General features: G+C 44.3%; 1 long non-coding RNA gene across 1 annotated transcript; it reads left to right on the forward strand.

Moving 5' to 3' along the window:
* The first annotated feature begins 2,704 nt into the window (after nucleotides 1–2,704).
* Nucleotides 2,705–12,014, forward strand: LOC137304290 (uncharacterized). The gene is made up of 2 exons (XR_010958539.1): nucleotides 2,705–2,848; nucleotides 11,129–12,014. It is a non-coding gene; the product is annotated as an uncharacterized lncRNA (long non-coding RNA).
* Nucleotides 12,015–13,149: the final 1,135 nt, after the last annotated feature.

A 13,149-nucleotide genomic window follows, 5' to 3' on the forward strand; every position in this document is an offset into this window, starting at 1 on the left:
GGTCCTGGCGGAACCCAAACTGAGCATCGGTGAGCAGGTTATTGGTGAGTAAGTGCCGCTTGATAGCACTGTCGACGACACCTTCCATCACTTTGCTGATGATTGAGAATAGACTGATGGGGCGGTAATTGGCCGGATTGGATTTGTCCTGCTTTTTGTGGACAGGACATACCTGGGCAATTTTCCACATTGTCGGGTGGATGCCAGTGTTGTAGCTGTACTGGAACAGCTTGGCTAGAGGCGCAGCTAGTTCTGGAGCACAAGTCTTCAGCACTACAGCTGGGATGTTGTCGGGGCCCATAGCCTTTGCTGTATCCAGTGCACTCAGCCGTTTCTTGATATCACGTGGAGTGAATCGAATTGGCCGAAGACTGGCTTCCGTGATGGTGGGGATATCGGGAGGAGGCTGAGATGGATTATCCACTTGGCACTTCTGGCTGAAGATGGTTGCAAACGCTTCAGCCTTGTCTTTTGCACTCACGTGCTGGACTCCGCCATCATTGAGGATGGGGATGTTTACAGAGCCTCCTCCTCCCGTTAGTTGTTTAATTGTCCACCACCATTCACGACTGGATGTGGCAGGACTGCAGAGCTTTGATCTGATCCGTTGGTTGTGGAATCGCTTAGCTCTGTCTATAGCATGTTGCTTCCGCTGTTTAGCATGCATGTAGTCCTGAGTTGTAGCTTCACCAGGTTGGCACCTCATTTTTTTTAGGTACGCCTGGTGCTGCTCCTGGCATGCTCTTCTACACTCCTCATTGAACCAGGGTTGATCCCCTGGCTTGTTGGTAATGGTAGAGTGAGGAATATGCCAGGCCATGAGGTCACAGATTGTGCTGGAATACAATTCTGCTGCTGCTGATGGCCTCCAATGCATTTTTAATGCTGCGTACAGTCACTTGACGGATATCAATTTTATTCCTGACCAACAGGCCCCTACAAACCTTGTACTGTCTCAAAACTCGTCTCTTTCCATGTAGCTGATTGTACTGATCTGGGACTTGTGCTCATTTCTCTTTGCGCACTAGTTGGTTGGGGGAGGGGTTGGAAGAGGCTAATGAACAGACGCAAGGGGAAACGGCACCCAGGAGGAGGGAGGAAGATTAACCATTTGCGTCCAGATTTTCTCAAGAGACTAGACCTATGGGTGATGTATTGTGTACACCCAGATGACAATTCAGTTATATAAGGCACTGTATCTTCCAGCTCTGAACTGGGCGAATTGTTACACATCCACCGTGAACAGAGGACCCAGTTTAATGAGAGTGGGCAGACTGCAAGGAGTATGGTAGATTCTTACACCACAGAAGGAGGCCATTTGGCCCATCATGCCAGCTCTTTGAAAGAGCTCTTCAATTCCTCCCCACTCCCTCGCTCTCTCCCCATTATCCTGTAAATGTTTTCCTTTTTGAGTAAAGATAGCTATTTTAAAATTGCGAGCTAATTCTAATTCTCCTCCATAGACCAGGGCTCAAGACCAGTTGACGCTCCCATACTGTTTCTCAGGCTGATATCAGCAAATAGAACTTAGCACGATAACGGAACTGAACCCAGAATCTCCTAGTCCTGAAGGGAAATAAAATTCCGGTTCGGAAAGGCTCGGAGGTTTTCCAAAAAGAAATTATGGTGCCAAGTTGTGAAATCTAACCCAGTGTGGTGTTCCAAAGTTCGTAAAGGTTCGGCCAGGATTCTCCACGGCACAACATCTCACAAAATTTGGTTTCAACTCAGCCCTTTTGAAACTTAACCTGCGTTCTAACAGTAGTCACACAGAGCAATGATTGTATAATTTGGGACATGGGGCTGCAAAAATCGGGAAAACATTTAACCTGTGTGTCTTTTTTGCTGGAAAAAAAAGCGCAATAAACAGAAGTTAGAATCCTAGAATCGTCCAGTTCACAAGGTGGCCATTCAGTCCATTATGCCTGTGCTGGCTCTTTGAAAGATCTATCCAATTAGTCCCACTCCCCTATAGAATCGTAGATTTTCTGATCTACACTCTTCCCCATAGCCCTGCAAATTCTTTCCCTCTTCAAGTATTTATCCAATATCCTTTTGAATGTTACTATTGAATCTACTTTCAGGCAGTGCATTAGTTAAATGATTCAGGGTTTTTAAAACTTATTTTTAACAAATTAAAAAAACTAGGTGAAAGGACAAAGGCCAGGTGCCGAGCTCCACTAAGATTGTTCTTAAGGAAGAGGAGACAAATTGAGAAGTAGTGATTAGTGGGGCCAAGCTTGGGTTTTAAAAGCCTCCAGATTGTCGTAGGAAGGGCAGACTGAGGGAGGGGCCGAGGTCCATATTAGCCTGACCCCAAACTGGAATAACAACATTCGAAAACAACAGTTTTTTTTATTCATTCATGGGATGTGGGCGTCACTGGCAAGGCCAGCATTTATCGCCCATCCCTAATTGCCCTTGAGAAGGTGGTGGTGAGCTGCCTTCTTGAACCGCTGCAGTCCGTGTGGTGAAGGTTCTCCCACAGTGCTGTTAGGTAGGGAGTTCCAGGATTTTGACCCAGCAGCGATGAAGTAATGACGATAAATTTCCAAGTTGGGATGGTGTGTGACTTGGAGGGGAACGTGCAGGTGGTGTTGTTCCCATGTGCCTGCTGCCCTTGTCCTTCTAGGTGGTAGAGGTCGTGGGTTTGGGAGGTGCTGTCGAAGAAGCCTTGGCGAGTTGCTGCAGTGCATCCTGTGGATGGTACACACTGCAGCCACAGTGCACCGGTGGTGAAGGGAGTGAATGTTTAGGGTGGTGGATGGGGTGCCAATCAAGCGGGCTGCTTTGTCCTGGATGGTGTCGAGCTTCTTGAGTGTTGTTGGAGCTGCAATTATCCAGGCAAGTGGAGAGTATTCCATCACACTCCTGACTTATGCCTTGTAGATGGTGGAAAGGCTTTGGGGAGTCAGGAGGTGAGTCACTCGCCGCAGAATACCCAGCCTCTGATCTGCTCTTGCAGCCACAGTATTTATATGGCTGGTCCTGTTAAGTTTCTGGTCAATGGTGACCCCCAGGATGTTGATGGTGGGGGATTCGGCGATGGTAATGCTGTTGAATGTCATGGGGAGGTGGTTAGACTCTCTCTTGTTGGAGATGGTCATTGTCTGGCACTTGTCTGGCACGAATCATGAATTGATAAAGTACTCAATAAAATAGCCAGAAATTATTTTGTGAACTTACTATTGCTCAACATTTAACCCAATTTGATCAAGTTCTTGCTAAAATAATATTGATGATAACTATTATTGGTGTTTGAACTAAACGGCAACAGTTACATTTTAATTTAATCCCAGCATTTTGCATCAGAATTCCTTTCTTAATATTTGACCTTGAACCATAACATTTCATATCAAATGAGTACAGGACCGAAGTCTTTCTAAAATTTATAGCAAAAATATGAAATCATATTACACAGTATATATTGATTTTTTTTTTAATCCTTTGTACAGAGTCAAGAAGTGATAATATCTTATGGTTTTTGACTGGGACGTTCACAAAAAATTCTGATTGTGTGCGCGTGGGGGGGAGAGTGGATGGGCATTGCCGGAAGGGTGCGGGGGGGTGGGGGGATGATTTGTGGGTGCGAAACCCGGAAGGGAAGTAGGCGGGTCAGGGTGATCGCGACCTTATTGAGGCCCATCGATGCCTCTTCTGAACCTGATTGACAGGCTGGCTGCCGACAGGAGCTACACATCGGGCGGGGGGGAGAATGAGAAAGAGAGAGAGATCTCATCGGCCGATGGGGTAGAGATGGTGAAGAGGGGAAGGGGAAGATTAGAGGACAGACATCGGACATTGGGATCGGAGGGGAGACAATGGACAGCGGGAATGGAGGGGAGACAATGGACAGCGGGAATGGAGGGGAGACAATGGACAGCGGGAATGGAGGGGAGACAATGGACAGCGGGAATGGAGGGGAGACATCGGACATTGGGATCGGAGGGGAGACATCGGACATTGGGATCGGAGGGGAGACATCGGACATTGGGATCGGAAGGGAGACATCGGACATTGGGATCGGAAGGGAGATATTGAATATTGGGATCTGGAGGGGGGGGGGTCCAGGCGAGATCGTTTTTAAGGTGTGTTTATTAACTTTTTTTACAATGGAGAAATGTAATTTTATTTAATTTATTTGGTGTACTTTTCATTGATCTGGCATTCACCAGGCATGGCTCAGAGGCCGTGGGAAAGCCGCCCAGGTAACGTTAAAGGCAACCATTTTGATTGCCCCAACCCACCTGCTTTTCCCTTTTAAAATCCAGCCCTGTGTGTTGAGATGGGGGGGGGAGAAGGTGTGTTTAGATGAGAGGGGGGAGGTGTGTGTGTTAATACGGCAGGGGGGGGGAGGGGTGCCTGTGTTTAGATGGGGGGGGGTGATTAGATTGGGGGGGGTGATTAGATTGGGGGGGGTGATTAGATTGGGGGGGGTGATTAGATTGGGGGGGGTGATTAGATTGGGGGGGGTGATTAGATTGGGGGGGGTGATTAGATTGGGGGGGGTGATTAGATTGGGGGGGGGTGTGATAAGATGGGGGGGGTGATAAGATGGGGGGGATGTCATTAGATGGGGGGGGATGTCATTAGATGGGGGGGGTGTGATTAGATTGGGGGGGGTGATTAGATGGGGGGGTGATAAGATGGGGGGGATGTGATTAGATGGGGGGGGATGTCATTAGATGGGGGGGTGTGATTAGATTGGGGGGGGTGATTAGATGGGGGGGTGTTTAGATTGAAGGGGGGGTGTTTAGATGTGGGGGGGAGAAGATGCATAGGCAACGATCTGGCAAATAAAAGCAAAATAGCCAATAGCCTTTAAGAACAGTCAGTGGGCTTCTTCTCATGGACGGTTTTATTCCCTTCAAATTCCTTTAAGAGCATCGTAAAGTCAGAGCGAGAGAGACTTGTTACCGTGATTGAATTTTACAGAGAATTTCCCAGCAGGATCAGACTCCTGTAACATTTATTACATCTTCCTGACAACCTCAGTAACAGGAGTTCCACTTCCTGTGCGCCCTGGGATATCTTTAAAACATCCCATAAACCTCCGCCTGTTTTTCTTTCCTGTCACACAAAAAAAACTTATTGAAAACTTACAGTGGCAGTTCGAGAGTTCTGTCTGTAGGGCTATCGTAGTTCCCTTAATTGAATAGATTTCCAGGTGTACAGAGGGAATTATAATCGCAGAGCTAGATTCCGATAGGATCAATTCAGTTCATACCCAATTTGTTCCAGTGCAGGGCTTATTTAAAGACCAGTCGGGCAAGTCTGGAAGAATTCCGCAAAATGCCCTAGTGTTTGGTTTTCAATTCCATCCCCATTGAGAACGGGCTCAATAAGCTCAAATTTGAAAGGACTGGTTTAAAGAAGGACGAGGAATGTGCCAAAAGACCGCGACAAGTTTTACTTTTCGCAATCCCTTCCCAACGCCACCTTCTGCTGAACTCCAGACAAGAAGCAGCTACCAGATTAAGCTCGAATCAGAATGCTCACTGGGTAGTTTCGTCAGGTAAAGGATTTTAGATGATTTGCAGCTCGGTTGTTTTATTGCGAGCGTTACTTCCTCCAGATTAGATCCAGCATTAAACCTATCAATCGTAGTATTTTTAATTTCTGTTATTAGTGGCTGCTGAATGCGATGCCAAAGTTTGCAGAATAAACATCCCCAATTCAGATTTTGTTTTCGTTCAGATTTCAGGTTTCTGAGTCCCAAATCAAGGCCTTTGAAAGACCCTAATTTGATAGTAAAATAGGCCTCAGTGATCCCGCGTTTAACATGCGACACACTAAACGCAAACAGCTGCCCTGATTAAAAGGAAAATTGCTGAACGCAGGAGCTCGGAAATAAAAAGAGATAGAGTTGGAAATACACAGGCCCAGTCAGCATTCAAAATGAGTCTGTTCTGATAGAGTCCCTACCCAGAAGGTTAATCTGTTGTTACTTTTTTAGGCAGTGTATTTATAATATTTTGTGTTTTTATAAGCAATTTATTTTTGGCGTACAGAGAAATTGAATATTTAAAAATATATATCATCCAGCTTAATGACCATAAAAAATCACAACATATTGGCATGAAATGTATAATTTTTTGCATACTTCATAGAAATAGTTTAACCAAAAACCAGGAAAATTCCACAATTGATTTCTGCTTCAATTTGTGCCTTTAATGATATTTGTTTTTAATTGAGAAGCTCAGAGCAATTTCATTCACAGAAGTCATTTCACTTAAAAAAACACACCCTCCCTTATTGTATGGCTGTCCTCGGTTGTGAAATTAATCTTTTTAAAATACGTATTGTTAAAAAAAATTCTTGGTCCCATTTACTTTCTCTTTATGGTGAGAATTTTTATAAGAAAGGGAGATTTACAATCAGCTGTCATTTTATAGAGGGAGTCTCACCAACAGCAGCCATTTTATAGAGGGAGTCTCACCAACAGCAGCCATTTTAAAGGCAGATTCACTCAGCTGTTCTGTTACTTTTTCTTGTGCTTTGTGACTCCTTCTCCCTCTGCCACATACCTTTCCCAGGTGGGATGCAGACAAATTGGCAAAAGAAAAAGGCCCCACAATAATGAGGTACTAAACAATAATACTCATTGAACGTTATTTAAACTGGTAAAACTGCAGGAAATGGCCCTGCTTTGTCTTGTATTTTGCATGCATGTTTTCAGCAATAAGACGCATTGTCAAGACCGCCTTAATCCACCAGGTAACAGTCAGGAATCATTTTTTAAAAATACATATTCAGTTCCCCATACTTTTGAAGTGAAGTCACTGATGTAATGTAGGAGATGCGGCAGCCAATTTTGCAAACTCTCAAAAACAGCAATGTGATAAATGACCAGATAATCTTTTTAGTGACGTTGGTTGAGGGATAAATATTGGCCAGGTCACGGAGAGACTGAGGAGGTGAGTTCTCCCCGATATCCTTTTTTTTAATTATTCGTTCATGGGATGTGGGCGTCGTTGGCGAGGCCAGCATTTATTGCCCATCCCTAATGGCTAATCTTTATCCCTCAACCAACATCACTAAAAACAGATTACCTTGGGACCACAGGGATTTGCTGTGCGCAAATTGGCTGCCGTGTTTCCTACATTACAACAGTGGCTACACTTCGAAAGTACTTAATTGGCTGTAAGGTGCTTTGGGACACTATATAAATGCAAGTCTTTCTTTTTTCTTTAGATCTATCTGAGATGTTTCTGAAAGTAAGTGGCTGCAACATAGAATTAAATTGGAATTACAATACGGAAATCGTCTGGCCAGCCCAGTCAGTCCATGTTGGTGTTTATCCTCTAGACAAGTAGTAGTCCTAATCCCCGTGTGCCCACCCTGTTCCCCTTTCCTTCAATCACATACTAACATATTCATAATGTTGACATGGTCTTTGCTTCAATCACGAACTCCGATAGTAATTCCACAGTCCCACAATCCTCCTGTGTAAGGCTGCTGTGGTTCTCTTTCTTACAAACTACGGTAGCGTAGTGGTTATGTTGCTGGGCTAGTAATCCAGAGGCCTGGACTAAAATCCAGAGTCACGAGTTCAAATCCCACCACGGCAGCTGGCGAATTAAAAATTCAATTAATTAAATAAAAAAATCTGGAATTAAAATACTAGTATCAGTAATGATGGCCATGAAACTACCGGATTGTCGTAAAAACCCATCTGGTTCACTAATGTCCTTTAGGGGAGGAAACCTGCTGTCCTGGCCTATATGTGACTCCAGACCCACAGCAATGTGGTTGATTCTTAATTGCCCTCTGAAATGGCCTAGCGAGCCACTCAGTTGTAAAAATCTCGCTAGGGATGGGCAATAAATGCCGACCTTGCCAGCGACGCCCACATCCCGTGAAAAAATAAAAAAAACTATATTAAAACTGGTGTCCTCCCATATTTTCTTCAATTAAACTGCAGGAGTAATTTTAAAGATATAAAACAAATGAATTTCAGCACACAAGAGGCCAACTTTTTAACTGTTATTTAACCTTAAAAAACACTAAGGAAATGCTAATGGGCAATTGGGTGTCACAATTAGGGGTGACTTTAGCCTAACTCGCCTCGTCTCTTAAGCCTCCTTGGTGAGTCTCCTCAGAACTCAGAAGTGCTACCAGGCAACACTAGAAGACAAAGTGATGAGTTTCGACATGGCAAGTTACAGCATTCTCCCGCACAGAAGGGGATGTTAAAATGTCACTATGGCAACCATTAATTTTTACAAAAACTTGTGATTGAGAGATTTGGAATATTTAAGATAACTATAAAGTAGTTATAAGGTTACTATTGATGGGAATATTTTAAATATCTTTAAAAATTGTCCTTCATCAAGAGTGTACATAGAAGCGAAAGGGATTATAAAAAATAATTTTTCACTTCTTTTGTCCCCAAACTGTAATTTTTTGGAGCAGGGGGAAGGGGAGTAGCTGATTGTAGAGAGGCCTGAGACCAAGGCCTTTAGTCTATCCCCTTATCCTCGGAGAATGTACCAGTGATACCGGCTAAAACCTGGTGGAACAGACGCGGAAACCGCAGATAAACAGAGTCTTACATCCTCCTCCAAACTCTCCAATCCTTTAACTCTGGCTTCCTTGTCCATCTCCCACTTCGGGCTCCCACTGTTGGCGGCCATGCCTTCAGCCGCCTAGACCTCATCGTTGGGCTTCTATCCCTAAACCCTTCTGACTCTCCACCTCCCTCTCCTCCTGTAAGACCCTCCTTAAAACCCACCTCTTTGACCAAGCTTTTGGTCCCCCCCCCCTCCTAAAATCTCCTTCTTTGGCTCAGCGTCCATTTTTGCTCTGTGGTTTCTCTCTATGCCAAAGGCTCTATATAAATCCAAGTTGTGCTGTAAAGGGAGGAAGGGAGAAATATGGAGTACAATTAGAAAAAAGCCATCTAGGTTCAGATGCACAGATAGATTTTAAAAAGTGGAAGTTACAATGTCACGATGGCAGGCTTTTTGAAATTGAATGTAACTTGCAGTATCACTGGGCTGCGGTAGAGGGAGTCAGGGTGTGTAAAATGGGGCAAGTTCACCATAAATATAAAACGGTCACTAATAAATTCAGGAGAAACTTCTTTGCTCAGAGAGTGGTTAGAATGTGGAACTCGCTACCACAAGGAGTAGCTGAGGTGAACAGCATAGATGCCTTTAAGGGGAAGCTAGATAAGCACATGAGGGAGAAAGGAATAGAAGGTTTTGCTGGTAGGGTGAAGAGAAATAGGGTGGGAGGAGGCTCATGTGGGGCATAAACACCAGTATAGACCAGTTGGGCCGAATGGCCTGTTTCTAAGCGTGACGGAAGCATGGATTGGAAATTCAGACGAAAAATTGTTACTGGCTTCTGAGCCCGAATTCCCAATAAGTGCCAGGAATGTGAATCTGTACAAATCCTATATTGTAGCAGGTGGCAAAACAGACACCCAAGAAACATGACAACACCAACTAAAGATGGTTTCACGCCACTTGTCAACCTCAAGCTACGATTCTACTGCTGCTTCCGTCTCATGAAATCAATATCACATTGACCCAGAGACTGCAATACAACATGACCATGAATCAGCAACAATGTGCTCTTGTGTTATCTGTGTCAACCGTGGTTTAGTGGTAGCACATTTGCCTCTGAGTCAGAAGGTTGTGGGTTTAAGTCCCGCTCCAGAGACTTGAGCACAAAATCCAGGCTGACACTCCAGTGCAGTGCTGAGGGAGTGCTGCACTGTCGGAGGTGTCGTCTTTCGGATGAGACATTAAACCCTCTCAGGTGGACGCAAAAGATCCTGCGGTACTATTTCGAAAAGGAGCAGGGGAGTTCTCCCCGATGTCCTGGCCAATATTTATCCCTCAACCAACATCGCTAAAAAAACAGATTATCTGGTCACCATCTCATCGCTGTTTGTGGGACCTTGCAGGGAGCGAATTGGCTGCCGTGTTTCCTACATTACAACAGTGACTACACTTCAAAAAGTACTTCATTGGCTGTAAAGCGCTTTGGGATGACCTGAGGTGTTAGCAAGTTTTAACCGAGGCTATCTTCGCTACACAGGGATGGGTGGATAAGGAGTCCCATCTGTGATCACTTTATTTTCTGCATCGCTGTTCATAAATAGAACTTGCCACGACTGAAAATGTATTCTATCAAATTGTTTGGCTCCCCATGTGACGGTCATCCATTTGGAATTTGATTGTTTTTCTCATTTGACCACGAATGTATTAATTTCTCAGTAAGGTTCAGCCAGGGGGCTGCATCCTGTATCAGTATTCTGCAATGAGGAGCTCATTTTAAAACCCAGAAGGGAAAAACAAACCATTTTCAACAGATTTTATGTTGCTGACTGTTTAAAATTCCGGTTTTGATTAGTGCAGTAGCGTTCAATGTAGCAATGTAAGGGCAATGCTCGCAGTTTGACTCTATTTTTTATAGAAAGAAAGAACTTGTATTTATATGGGGTCTCAGGACAACCCAAAGCACTTCACAGTCAATGAGTTATTTTTGAAGTACACTCACAGTCGTTATAAAGGCAAACGCAACAGACCATTTGCACATAGCACAATCAGCAAACTATTTTTGGTGGTGTTGGTTGAGAGATGAATGATAGCCAGGAACACCAGGGAGAACTCCCTGTTCTTCTCCAAAGAATGCCGTGGGATCTTCTGCGTCCACTGGAACAAGCAGGCGTCTTATGCAGAAGACAACACAGCACTCAGGTATCAGCTTAGGGTCTATGTTCAAGTCCTGATGTGGGGCTTGAACCTACAACCATCGATGAACCAGAGGCAAGAGGGCGGCCAACTGAGCCAAAGTAACTCGATCAAATAAAATGGGGAATATATTACTGTTTAGCAACCATAGGTGAAGGGTCAAGTGCAGGAAACCACCAAGGTTGAAGAGAGTAAAAGAAACAATGAGGGAAATTTTAAAAATTAGTGATTGTAGAATCATACATCACAGAAGGAGGCCATTCGGCCCATTGTACCCGTGTCGGCTCTTTGAAAGAGCTATCCAATTAGTCCCACTCCCCTGCTCTTTCCTCATAGCCCTGCAAATTTTTCCTTTTTGAGTATTTATCCAATTCCCTTTTGAAAGTTACTCTTGAATCTGCTTCCACCGCCCTTTCAGGCAGCGCATTCCAGATCATAACGACTAAAGTAAAGCAGGAATACAAAAATGACAGCCTGAGGAATGGCAAGGTACTAGAGGACTGCTGGGAGCTGGGAAATCGCACTCTGTCTGAGGCAACACACGAGGGGAAAAAGGAAGAAATCGGGAAAAAAAACAATACTTCAAGTTAAACCAAGGCTGTAGGGCAAGGGAACTCGTCGAAATGCAAACTGAGGACTGATACCTAGAAGTTCCTTCTCCCTCAGAGCAAGCGACAGTTGGAATGGATTTTCAGGTGGACTGGTGGAAACAAAAACCCTGGAATTGTTTTAAGAAGCAGCTGAATTCTGTGAGGAGGTGGGGAGGAGGGACCTGTCATTTCTTTCTGGATGGGGAACTAATGGTCTTTCTCATCTGTACCCATTCTGTAATATGACTTCAGCAGTCAGGGACATTCAGCCACCGACCTTCGGGTAAGCGTACTCCAAGGCGGCCTTCGAGACACACGACAACGCAAAATCGTCGAGCAGAAATTGATAGCCAAGTTCCGCACCCATGAGGACGGCCTCAACCGGGATCTTGGGTTCATGTCACGCTACACGTTACCCCACCAGCGAACAAATGTTATCTGTTTTTAATACAACGGGTCATTTGCTGTCTTTTCGATGTTTCTGCCTCTCTCTTTTTTTTTGGTGGTTTGTTTTTTCGGGGGATCTGTAGGTAACACCTGTCTGTCTGCGCACTGATTGCCTTGGCAATGGGCAGTTGAAAACACTGTCTGTAATCACCAAGCATTGTTCTGTGATTTATAAATGCGAAGGGTTCGAGGATTTCATATCCACATTCACCTGAGGAAGGAGGAAGCCTCCGAAAACTTGTGAATTTCAAATAAAATTGCTGGACTATAACTTGGTGTTGTAAAATTGTTTACACTCTGTAGTACAGCTTTCTCATCATTAGAGGCCTAGAGCCTGAGATGCTGTATAATATTTACTGTTAAACATTATTTTCTAAATAACTACAACCAGAAAGACATCACCTGATAGCAGCATATCACTGGGTCATTTCATGAGTGTGAAACACGGTATAATTCAGGGGTGTTCAATGCACAATGGGAACCTTTCTTTAGGAGGGAAATAGATGTATTCTCTCGACTCATTCTCTAAGCTTTAATACACCAAACAGATAGGAGTTTTAATGTCACCGTTTATGTTTTGGATTCTCAGTCTAGGCTTTGGGAGAAGGGAGTGTTTTTTAACATTACAAAGCCAGATTTACTAAAAAAAAAATTAACTGTTTTACAGAGGTACAGCACACTCTGTATTTAAATGGATAAACAGCTCTATTAAAATAGTGGGCATGCAAACAGGGTGAGTGTCCATTCATAAATATTCACACAGCAAAATATCACAGCCTGTGTTTTATACAGTTATAACTCTCAAATATTGTATATAAAACAGTCTCAAAACAGTGTTACATGCTATAACTCCTATACATATATATAAACAGTGTATATTATACAAATCTTGTGTTCCTGTATAAAATATATAGCTTTATATGTTTCAATCTCTCCATTCAGGTATCCCCCCGCCTCGCCACAGCACTGAAACAGCCCTAACCAAAGACACAAATGACATCCTCTGTGGCTGTGACCATGGAGCATTTTTCCTCCTCATCCTGCTCGATACCTTTGTAGCCTTTGATACGCTCGACCACACCATCCCCCTCCAACCTGTTTCCTCTGATGTCCAGCTCACCAGGACTGCCTTGGCTTGGTTCTGCTCTCACCTATCCAATCATAGCCAGAGTATCTCCAGCAATGGCTTCTCTTCTCCTCCCTGCACCCTTCCATCTGGAGTCCTCCAAGGATCTGCCATTGGCCCCCTTCACTTCCTTGTTTACGTGCTGCCCCTCGGCAAACATCATTCAAGGAACGCGGGGTCAGCTTCCGCTTGAATACTGACGACGCCCAGCTCTACCTCTCCACCACCTCTCTCCGTCCCTCCACTCCCTCTGTGTTGTCAGACTGTTTGTCCAACATCC

This window comes from Heptranchias perlo, chromosome 37, assembly GCF_035084215.1.
Source record: "Heptranchias perlo isolate sHepPer1 chromosome 37, sHepPer1.hap1, whole genome shotgun sequence".
NCBI lineage: Eukaryota > Metazoa > Chordata > Chondrichthyes > Hexanchiformes > Hexanchidae > Heptranchias > Heptranchias perlo.